The sequence below is a fragment of the Cnephaeus nilssonii genome (genome assembly GCF_951640355.1).
Source record: "Cnephaeus nilssonii genome assembly, chromosome: 1".
NCBI classification, from domain to species: domain Eukaryota; kingdom Metazoa; phylum Chordata; class Mammalia; order Chiroptera; family Vespertilionidae; genus Cnephaeus; species Cnephaeus nilssonii.
The window spans coordinates 41702186-41713603 of NC_137072.1; the positions used below are offsets into that span (position 1 = coordinate 41702186).

Consider the following 11418-nt stretch of genomic DNA (forward strand, 5'->3'; position numbering starts at 1 on the left):
ATCAATGATTTAGTCTTTTCTATAAATGTCCATCACCCACTAGACTGTAAAATTTTGGGATATAAAGGACCTAACATTGATGTTTAATATGTAGTGTCTAAAATGAATGTTTAGATTCTTATGTAGTGATCTTTGATGTCATCTTATTTGAAATTGCCATAAAAGTCTTACAACCACAGATATCTTTAAGACTATGAAATTGTCTTGTTTGAAGCATTTATAGGCTCAACGAATATAATTCTCTGTCAAGAATTCTGGAAACTTTCTTTAATTTTAAGGAGTTGTGGGTCGTGACAATTTACAAAACTAGGGCAGGCAAAAGAAAACACAGGTCTCAATTTCAAGAATTACATCCTAGTATAAATAAAGTTCGTGATTATAAACCACAAAGAATTACACAAGTGGGTACTTATCTATCATCATCTCACAGCAGCAGCTAAGCATCTCCAGCAAGTAAAAAGCTATACTTCTTCTACTTAAAAATATTAGTGTATAACATATTAGTTTCAAAGTAACAATGACCCTAAGGCTGCTTAATTTAATGTTAATGTTTACCTTGAGACCTGTGTGTGTTCAGAGTAAATTTTAGTTACTATTTGAATAATAAAAATAATAATAGAGATTCTTAAATATGGAAATGTTAATAATCATATTCTAAATGTGCCCCCAAATACATATATGAATAACACCAGCAGAGAAAATAATACAAATGTGAAACTTAGAAAATTTATATTGTCTTAGATTTATGTTCTTAACATATCAGAACTATCACATTTGTCAAGAATTCATATTTTTCCTAGATCCTCATTATGTTCATTACTGACTGCTTCATTATTATAATCAGATTAGTACAGTTTGTCTGAAATATGAAAAGTATTATTATTACATTGGATTTATTTAGCTTTTAATTTGCATCTCACAAATTTTTCTTACCTCATAAAATTCTAAATTATGTTAATATTTTATACACAATTTGACATTATTGAGTTGACAAATTAGCATTTGTGAGAAAAACATCTATCAAAAAAGTACAAAACATCATATCAGAAAAAATGTAAATATAAAGGTTAGAATTTCCAGATTTAGCAAATAAAAATACAGGACACCAGTTTTGTTTTGTTTTTCAGTTTCTCTGAGCAGATTTTTAAGGTTTTATTTGGAGCTGCATACATGCCTAGAGGTGGAATCAATAAATTCTAAAGTAACAGTTTATTCAGCAGTTCTAAAGTAATGGACAAAGTAGTTGGTGATTTAGCGGTATTCAAGCTGTTGGCATAAAAACCATTGACGTCAAAAGTAAATAGGCTCTCCCAGAGGAACTAATGTCTTTCATAAGTGATAGAAGTCAATTCAAGCATTACAAAAAGTGCCAGCGTATTCATAGACGTAAGGGCCTTGTGCAGTCTCTGTGCGACCAGTTCCACCATTTCTCAGAGAGAGATTCGTCGTCTTCATTCCCTTCCTCACACTCTACAGTCCGTGTCTCCAAGTTTACACTCGCTATTTTCCATCCACCGTGACACTAAGAATAGACCCACCATTTCACTTAAGCAGTCTTCTCCACATATGTCCTGGAGCATGATCTCCAACCTCGTGCTCTAAACGTGCATTCCTAATTTCATAGAGTAGAGATCTTTTGTACTGCACCTTTCCTTATTTTCAGGTTTGAACAAACTTCTAATGTCACGGTTGTCACGGTATCTGCATACATATCATGGGAAGGGTTCGCTAACCATTCTAATACCACCATTCCTGGTTTCTGTGATGCAGTAATATTTTTTATAACTTTTAAAACACGTTTTTCTTGAATTTCTAACTCTTCTATATCACTTGTCAACTTCTGTATCTGGTAATAGAGCAAATTAAAAGGACCGCTACATGAAGTGGCTTGGGTCTGCTTCTCAGTGCTGATGGCCACGTGAGTATAATTGGAGAAATCACAAGGAGAACGTAGGTGAAGATCAGTTTCTTTTAACAAGTATTCCTGAGACCCACTGGCCTTGTTCTGGTTGTTTGGTTGTTTGTTTGTTTGTTTGTTTTATCTGTTTGTTTTTTGTCTGCTAAATAGCCCATGACCTTAGCTAGTTTTTCCACTCTGAAGCTCAAGGTCACACTGCTTCTGTATTCCAAGGATTATGAATCTCTGTGAACTTCATTATCTTCATATTCTCAAATGAGGGCTGCTTTCAATCTGGCCATTTATTTCTGTTCTTCCTAGATTAATAACACATGAGGTGGTTTAATAGCATGAATAAATTCACTGGTTTGCCATTAATCTGTGTTATTGAAGAAAGAAATGTAATAAACAGACATCTTCAATGGTAGTTTCTGTCCAGACCTGGTAGTGATCTATTTGGGATCAGACATGATATGCTTGGCAAGCATCCCTTCTACCCAGTACCTTGCTATCATGACCCCATTCCTCTTATCAGTGAACCAACTTTCAAAGAGCTCTCTGGGTATGCCACTTTCCACCATGCCTGGGGACACCATTCTAATTCTGGATCCAATGTCATCAAAATGATCCATGCTCTTAAGATTACTAATGTGTTTGAAAACAAAGAAATTATTGATGTTGATCTGTTTGCTGATTTTGTTATTCATGGCATTTATGCATGTCGGGTACATGGCCAAACTCTTCTTGACCAAAGACAATGCATATTATACTAATATTGTAATGTCATGAAGATCTGGTGATTCTGTCGGGACTCATCTAAAGTCAAGAGCCCTTCCAAAGGCAAAGACATGAATGAGGCTTCGTCCCCTTTGCTTACAATATTGTGAACCGTGTCACAGAATCTTGCTTCTTGCTCTTCATGCTTCTCATAAGTAGATTCAATGATAAGAATATCAGGTCTAATGTTAGGAATGTCAGCTGCCACTAAGTGTCCATCTTCTTGTCTTGAGAAACCACCTGTATATAAAAGCTTCACTCCTGCGATTTCAATCATGAACATGGCAGCTCCTAAAACATGGCCCACATGGCAATATCAAAACTTGATTTTTGCAACTTCCTTAACTTCAGGAAAATTGATGGTTTCAGTTTTGTCCATGCTCTTTTTCACATCTGTCTCAGTATACTGCATGCTGTCCACTGATACATTACTGACTGACATAATCTGAGCGAATCCATCTATAAATAGCTTTTGTAGCATGAGTCATACATGTTCTTCCTTTGAAACTTGTCTTCTGTAAAAAACAGGGTAAAACTCCACAGAGATGCAAATGGTGACTGATTAGTAGGAGATTAATCTCAGCTGGGTCAATTAAATCCATGAAAGGAAGAGCATCCATTCCTTCTAGGTCAGGGTGGATCCCACAGTTCAACATTATTTTTCTTCCTTTGAGCTCCAGAATAATAAATGATCTTCCTACTTTTTGCCCAGCCCCAAGGGGTCAGCTCAGCAGCTGATCATTCTCCACAGGAATCTCGGACATCACAGAAGTTTAGAAGCGAAGCAGGGTGAGGAGCCTTTCTAAATTAGAAGCATAGCCACAGGGAACCAAAGAAGGAACTACCCAGTTAAATTTGAATTACAAATAAAAATCCATCCTTTGTAGCATAGGTTTGTCCTATGTAATATTTGGGACATACTTGTGTTAAAGGAATATTCACTGCTTATTTAAAATTTAAATTTAACTGTGTGCCTTGTATTTTACCTTGCAAGCCTAATAAAGGTGAATTTATAGCCTGGCTGGTGTGGCTCAGGGTTGAGCATTGACTTATGAACCAGGAAGTCACAGTTCGATTCCCAGTCAGGGCACATGCCTGGGTTGCAGACTCAATCCCCAGTGTGGGTTGTGCAGGAGGCAGCCAATCAATGATTCTCTCTCATCATGGATGTTTCTCTCTCTCTCTCCCTCTCCCTTCCTTTCTGAAATAAATAATAAAAATATATTTAAAACATAAAAATAACTAAAGGTGAATTTATAAGTATTAATGTATCATCTATTACAATTGCATCTGATATTCATCAAAATATTTTATGTAACCAAGTCAAATTCACACACTCAAAAGCTATGACTTTCTGCTAGACTCAGGGAATATTGCTTCTTCCAAATTTATTCAATAGGGTTTTTACCTTTATTTAGGGACAAACTTTTTAAAAAGGACCAGTCGGGAGCATTTATACTTCTAGGATAGCAGCAAAGAGCAAGGGAATATTTATTAGCTATTAAGGGCTTATCATGTATGAGCCAGGTGGTATGCTAAACTTGTACATTCATTATCTTATTAATCCTCATAATGAACCTCTAAGTGAGTGCTGTTATAGCCATTTCACAGATGAGAAAACTGAGATAGAAAGGACAAGTAGCTTGATTAAGGTTGCAGACTTAGTGGGGAAATTAGACCAGAATTCAGACCTGCCCAACCATGTCAGTCTCCACAGTGCTAAGCTGCCCTTTCTTTAAAAGAAAAAAATCCTCATACACTATGACCAAGTATGATTTATCCCAGGGATGCAAAGATGGTACAATATCGGCAAATCAATAAATGTAATACATCATATAAACAAATTGAGAGATAAAAATCACATAGTCATATCAATTGATGCAGAAAAAGCATTTCACAAAATCCAACACCTGGAGAGAAACCAATATGGTGGCATAGGTAAACACCTATACTGCTGCCTCGCACAACAATTTCAAAACTGCAACTGGAAGACAGAGCGGACATCGTCCAGAACCACTGGAAAGCTGGCTGAGTGGAAATTCTACAACTAGAAGGAAAGATAAAAGGACATTGAGACCCAGAGGAGCTGTGGAGGACAGAGGTCCGGAGACCCACGTGTGTGGAAAGGGCGGGCGGCTGAATACGCGGCTGGCTTACTTGCAGCACGCGGAGAGGGCGGGCAGCAAGCGCGCAGCTAGCTTTCTCATTTGGGAGGGAAACAAAACCTACCGACTGCACTGAAATCCAGTTCTGGGTGAGACTTTGGGTACCCAGACTCATTGGGGGAGAAACTGGACAGTCTGGCAGCGGGCGAAACTTGAGGGCAGCCTTCTCTCAGAGGTGCGTGCAGCCATTGCCACAAGACACTGAGACACAGGGGCCTTGTAGGGTGGGGCTGACGGGAAACCAAGGCTGTCTGCTCCACCCTGAGACTCCGCCCCATCCAAGCTGAGCACAGAAGCTCTCCCAGTGGAGACACAGCTGATCCTCACAGCCAATTGGCCTGGAGGTCAATTCCCCCAAGTAATACTAACAACAATCTACGCTTAACTACAACAAGTCTGCACACACAGCCCACAAAGGGGTGCACCAAGAGTGTCCACCTCAGGTAACTGGGAGGCTGAACCACTGGGCCCTGCTAGGACACCTAGCACACAAAGCCACTCCATCAACTCAGGGAAGCAGCCAAAATGTGGAGACAAAGAGGAAGGTCACAAATGAAGGAAATGGAGGAAAGTAAATGACTGGATATAGAGTCAAAACCACGGTTATAAGGTTTTTCAAGAATTTCCTAGAAAAGGCCGATAATTTAATGAGACCCTCAAGGATATGAAAAAGGATCAACTAGAAATTAAGCATACACTGACTGAAATAAAAAATATTATACAGAGACCTAAAAGCAGACTAGAGGATTGCAAGAAACAAGTCAAAGATTTGAAATATAAAGAAGCATAAAACACCCAAATGGAAAAGCAAAAAGAAAAAAGAACCCAAAAAGTTGAAGATAGTGTAAGAAGCCTCTGGGACAACTTCAAGCATACCAACATCAGAATTATGGGGGTCCCAGAATAAGAGAGAGAACAAGATACTGAAAACCTATTTGAAGAAATAGTGACCGAAAACTTCCCCCACCTGGTGAAAGAAATAGACTTAAAGTCCAGGAAGCACAGAGAAGCCCAAACAAAAGGAATCCAAAGAGGACCACACCAAGACACATCATAATTAAAATGCCAAGAGCAAAAGACAAAGAGAGAATATTAAAAGCAGCAAGAGAAAAACAGTTAGTTACCTACAAGGGAGCACCCATACGATTGTCAGCTGATTTCTCAACAGAAACTATGCAGGCCAGATGGGAATGGCAAGAAATATTCAAAGTGATGAATAGCAAGAAACTACAACCAAGATTACTCTACCCAGCAAAGCTATCATTCAGAATTGAAGGTCAGATAAAGAGCTTCACAGATAAGAAAAAGCTAAAGGAGTTCATCACCACCAAACCAGAATTATATGAAATGCTGAAAGGTATTCTTTAAGAAGAGGAAGAAGAAGAAAAAGATAAAGATAAAAATTATGAACAACAAATACGTATTTATCAACAAGTGAATCTAAAATCCAAGGGAATAAAAAATCTGATGAACAGTATTAACTGGTGAATATAATAGAATCAAGGGCATAGAAAGGGAGTGGACTGACAGACAATCCTCGGGGGGGGGGGAGGGGAGAAAAGGGGTGTAGGGGGTGCAGGAAGAGACTGGACAAATAGCGTACACCTATGGATGAGGAGAGTAGGGGAGGAGGTAAGGGCAGAGGGTGGGGTCGGAACCTGGTGGAGGGGAGCTATGGGGGGGGAAAAAGAGGAACAATTGTAATAATCTGAACAATAAAGATTTATTAAATTTTAAAAAAATCCAACACCCTTTCTTGATAAAAACCCTCAGCAAAATGGGAATAGAGGGATCATACCAGAGGGACGATCATAATAAAATGATACTGGGGGGATAAGGACACATATGTAATACTTTAATCAATGAAGAAAAAATTTTTTAAAATCCTCACCAGAGAGAAACATCAATCAGTTGCTTCCTGCATGTGCCCCAACCAGGGATCAAACCTGCAACCTAGTTATGTGACCTGTACAGCAAGATACTCCAAACAACTGAGACACACTGGCCAGGGTTGCTGCTCTTTCTTCCTGTCCTTCCGGGAAGTACCCCTTCTACCACACGTACCACAGCCCACTCCCTTAATCTTGTGTATTTAAGAATGGCCAGATCCTGTGTGACACCATTTGGGTGCCCCACAACTCTACCACCAAAGGCCATAAGAAGGCATCCCAGGATTCCTGAGTACCCCTGATGGTGAACATGATGGGTGGGCACAGAGAGAAGTAGGCCAAAGGATTTCTGATTTGGTTCCAAATCAGGCAGTTTGCTTCCAGCATTCCTCTCTTAACCAGTAGGCTCTTGTTTGGGACTTTTTTTTTTTAATTGATTAAGGTGTTACATATGAGTCCTTATCCCCCCATTACCCACCCCACCACCCACTCATGCCCTCACCCCCTGGTGTCTGTATCCATTGGTTAGGCTTATATGCATGCATACAAGTCCTTTGGTTGATCTCTCCTCCTTACCCCAACACTCCCCTATCTTCCCTCTGAGGTTTGATTCTCTGTCTCTGGATCTGTTTTTGTTCATCAGTTTATATTGTTCATTATAATCCACAAATGAGTGAGATCATGCGATATTTATCTTTCTCTGACTGGCTTATTTCGCTTAGCATAATGCTCTCCAGTTCCATCCATAATGTTGCAAATGGTAGGAGTTCCTTCCTTTTTTACAGCAGCATAGTATTCCACTGTGTAGATGTACCACAGTTTTCTAATCCACTCATCTGCTGATGGGCACTTAGGCTGTTTCCAAATCTTAGCTATTGTAAATTGTGCTGCTATGAACATAGGGGTGCATATATCCTTTCTGATTCATGTTTCTAGTTTCTTGGGATATATTCCTAGATGTGGGATCACTGGGTCAAATGGGAGTTCATTTTTAGTTTTTTGAGAAAAGTCCATACTGTTCTCCACAGTGGCTGCACCAGTCTGCATTCCCACCAGCAGTGCACAAGGGTTCCTTTTTCTCCAAATCCTCGCCAGCACTTGTAATTTTTGATTTGTTGATGATAGCCATTCTGACAGGTGTGAGATGGTACCTCATTGTTGTTTTGATTTTCATCTCTCTGCTGATTAGCGACTTTGAGCATGTTTTCATATGTCTCTTGGCCTTCCTTATGTCCTCTTTCGAAAAGTATCTATTTAGGTCCGTTGCCCATTTTTTGATTGGGTTGTTTACCTTCCTTTTGTTAAGTTGTATGAGTTCCCTGTACTAGTAAATGTTGGAGATTAAACCCTTATCAGTGATAACATTGGCAAATATGTTCTCCCATGCAGTGGGCTTTCTTGTTGTTTTGTTGATGGTTTCTTTTGCTGTGCAAAAGCTTTTTATTTTAATGTAGTCCCATTTGTTTATTTTCTCTATAGTTTCCATTGCCCTAGGAGCAGTATCAGTAAAGATATTGTTTCGGCATATGTCTGAGATTTTGCTGACTGTGGATTCCTCTAAGATTTTTATGGTTTCTGGTCTTACGTTTAAGTCCTTTATCCATTTAGAGTTTATTTTTGTCTTCGGTGTAAGTTGGTGGTCTAGTTTCATTTTTTTTTTCATGTATCTGTCCAATTCTCCCAACACCATTTCTTGAAGAGACTGTCTTGACTCCATCATATGCTCTTGCCTCCTTTGTCAAATATTAATTGAGCATAGTGGTTTGGGTCGATTTCTGGGTTCTCTATTCTATTCCATTGGTCTATATGTCTGTTCTTGTGCCAGTACCAGGCTGTTTTAAGAACAGTGGCTTTGTAATACAGCTTGATATCTGGAACTGAGATCCCTTCTACTTTATTCTTCTTTCTCGGGATTGCTGCAGCTATTCGGGGTCTTTTTTTATTCCAGATGAATTTTGGAGAGTTCTTTCTAGGTCTGTGAAATATGCCATTGGTATTTTAATGGGGATTGCATTGAATCGGTAGATTGCTTTGGGTAGTATGGACATTTTAATGATGTTGATTCTACCAATCCATGAACATGGTATGTTCTTCCATCTGTTTATATCTTCCTCTATCGCTTTTTTCAGTGTCCTGGAGTTTTCTGAGTACAGGTCTTTTACCTGCTTAGTTAAGTTTATTCCTATGTATCTTAATATTTTTGGTGCAATGGTAAATGGGATATTTTTTAATCTCTCTTTCTGTAAGTTTGCTATTGGTGTATAAAAATGCCATAGATTTCTTGGCATTAATTTTGTATCCTGCTACATTGCTGAATTCATTTACTAAGTCTAATAATTTTTTTATGGAGTCCTTAGGGTTTTGTATCTACAGTATCATGTCATCTGAGAATAATGATAATATTACTTCTTCTTTTCCAATTTGGATGCCATTTACTTCTTCTTCTTGTCTGATCACTGTGGCTAGCACTTCCAGTACTATGTCAAAGAGGAGTGGTGAAAGCGGGCATCCCTGTCTTGTTCCTGTTTTTAGAGGAAATGGTTTTAGTTTTTGCCCATTGAGTATGATGCTGGCTGTAGGTTTGTCATATAAGGCTTTTATTATGTTGAAGTATGATCCCTCTATTCCCATTTTGCTGAGCGTTATCAGAAAAGGGTGTTGGACTCTGACAAATGCCTTTTCTGCATCAATTGATATGATTATGTGTTTTTTGTCTCTCAATTTGTTTATGTGATGTATTATGTTTATTGATTTGTGGATATTGTACCAGCCTTGCATCCCTGTAATAAATCCCACTTGGTCATGGTGTATGATCTTTCTAATGTAATGCTGGATCTGGTTTGCTAGAATTTTGTTGAGGATTTTATCATCTATGTTCATCAGGGATATTGGCCTGTAATTCTCTTTCTTTGTAGTGTCTTTATCTGGTTTTGGAATTAGAGTAATGCTGACTCATAGAAAGAGCTTGGAAGTGTTCCTTCCTCTTGAATTTTTTGGAATAGTTTGAGGAGGATAGGTTTTAGTTCTTCTTTGAATGTTTGATAAAACTCTGCTGTGAAGCCATCTGGCCCAGGGCTTTTGTTTGCTGGAAGCTTTTTGATTACTGCTTCAATTTCATCAGTAGTTATCAGCCTATTCAGGTTTTTTTATTCTTCCTTGTTTGGGACTATTTTATTTCCAATGATAGTATTGACTCATTTTTGCACTTAATTACAATTGAGTCCTTCATGTTGAGGGCATGAAGTTGAGCACAATTTTTTGAAGATCTAAAGGTCAGACCTGAGGAGAGCTCAAAAAGTCACTTTGTGTCCCTTGCTCAATAATATCCACAGCTCATTTTGTGCCAGAAATTCACCAGTGCATAATAAAAAGTCAATATTCAGTGGCCAGAGTTGGCTCGAATGCCATAAGTTTAGAGTAAGGGCATACCAGGCTTCCGAAGTACTTTACACAAGGCTGCCAGAGGATTAGCTGCAGGTTCTTGTGCCAGGTTCACTTAACAGGAACATGGCAGGCTGTGGACACTAATTGGTTCTCACAGTATTTTGGGTGATATAAAAATACAACTGCAGGAAATAGAATTTCCCCTTCCATTGTGACCTGCTCCTGCAAATACAATACACTTTACAGATTCTGATGCATGAGAATTTTATTAATTATTGGCATCAAATTTTAAAATATATATCAACCTCTTCTCCATGCTACAAGGCTTATATTCCTACAACAATTAATACTAAATGCATTAGTAACAGCATAATGCTATATCCTCATTCCCTTTCTCCCACCTTGTAAATTCATGGTTTTGTCCCATGATCACCTACTTGGACCATGGTTTGTTTTCAGCTCAACATCTCTTCCACACATTGTATGTATGTATGTATGTATGTATACATGTGTGCTTGTATACATACATACATATATGAAAGTGATTTAATTTTCATTTTCAGTCTATGCTATAATTTCCATATTGTTTATATATCTATTCAAATGATAAGATTTTTATTAAAAAATCTTATGATCTTTCTAATGTAAGATTTTTATAAAATCTTATCATTTGAGTCCCTGAAACTTAGAAAAATACATAATCAGACTACTGTATAATAGCTCTCAAATGGACACAGAACCCACACCTACGATCTATGGGCAAAAAATCACGATCTGAGAGCCATCCAGATAAAAAGCAGGGCAAAGAGAAATGAGAGTCTAAAAGGAGAGAAGGAGTATATTCACCAGCCCACTCTACCTCCAAATACCTTTGCTAAGCAACCTCATAACCAACTGACAATAAAGTAGCCAAAAGATTATGATAACTATGTAGCTAACTCTTAGATTGCATTTACTGTCTACCAGGCACTATGCTGAACCCTTACAAATGCTAACATGTTTCATCCTTGTTAACAACCTCAGGACAAATTATCTACCTTAATCTTTCTTTCCAAGAAATATTCTCAGTTAATCTAAAAAAAGAAGCCTCCTTTCTCATTTTCTTTTAATTATTTCCAAAGCAAGTATTTCAGAAATATTCCTTTCCTTTCCATACCTTTGTGGCCACTAAGAAGAAAGTTAACCTGTGCCCCTTTAAGTCCTTTCATCAATATGGTCTTTAGGAGGCTACTAAACTCACAGAAAATGCCTATGGGCTATGGATTGTGGTCCTAGGTGCCGATCTCACCTCCCAAATAGGAAGTCA

General features: G+C 38.2%; 1 pseudogene across 1 annotated transcript; it reads right to left on the minus strand.

Moving 5' to 3' along the window:
• Positions 1-1319: 1319 nt before the first annotated feature.
• LOC307102770 (cleavage and polyadenylation specificity factor subunit 3-like) lies at positions 1320-3155 on the minus strand (annotated as a pseudogene). The gene is made up of 2 exons: positions 3107-3155; positions 1320-2980 (listed from the first exon to the last, which is right to left on the minus strand). The product of its transcript is annotated as a cleavage and polyadenylation specificity factor subunit 3-like (transcript).
• Positions 3156-11418: the final 8263 nt, after the last annotated feature.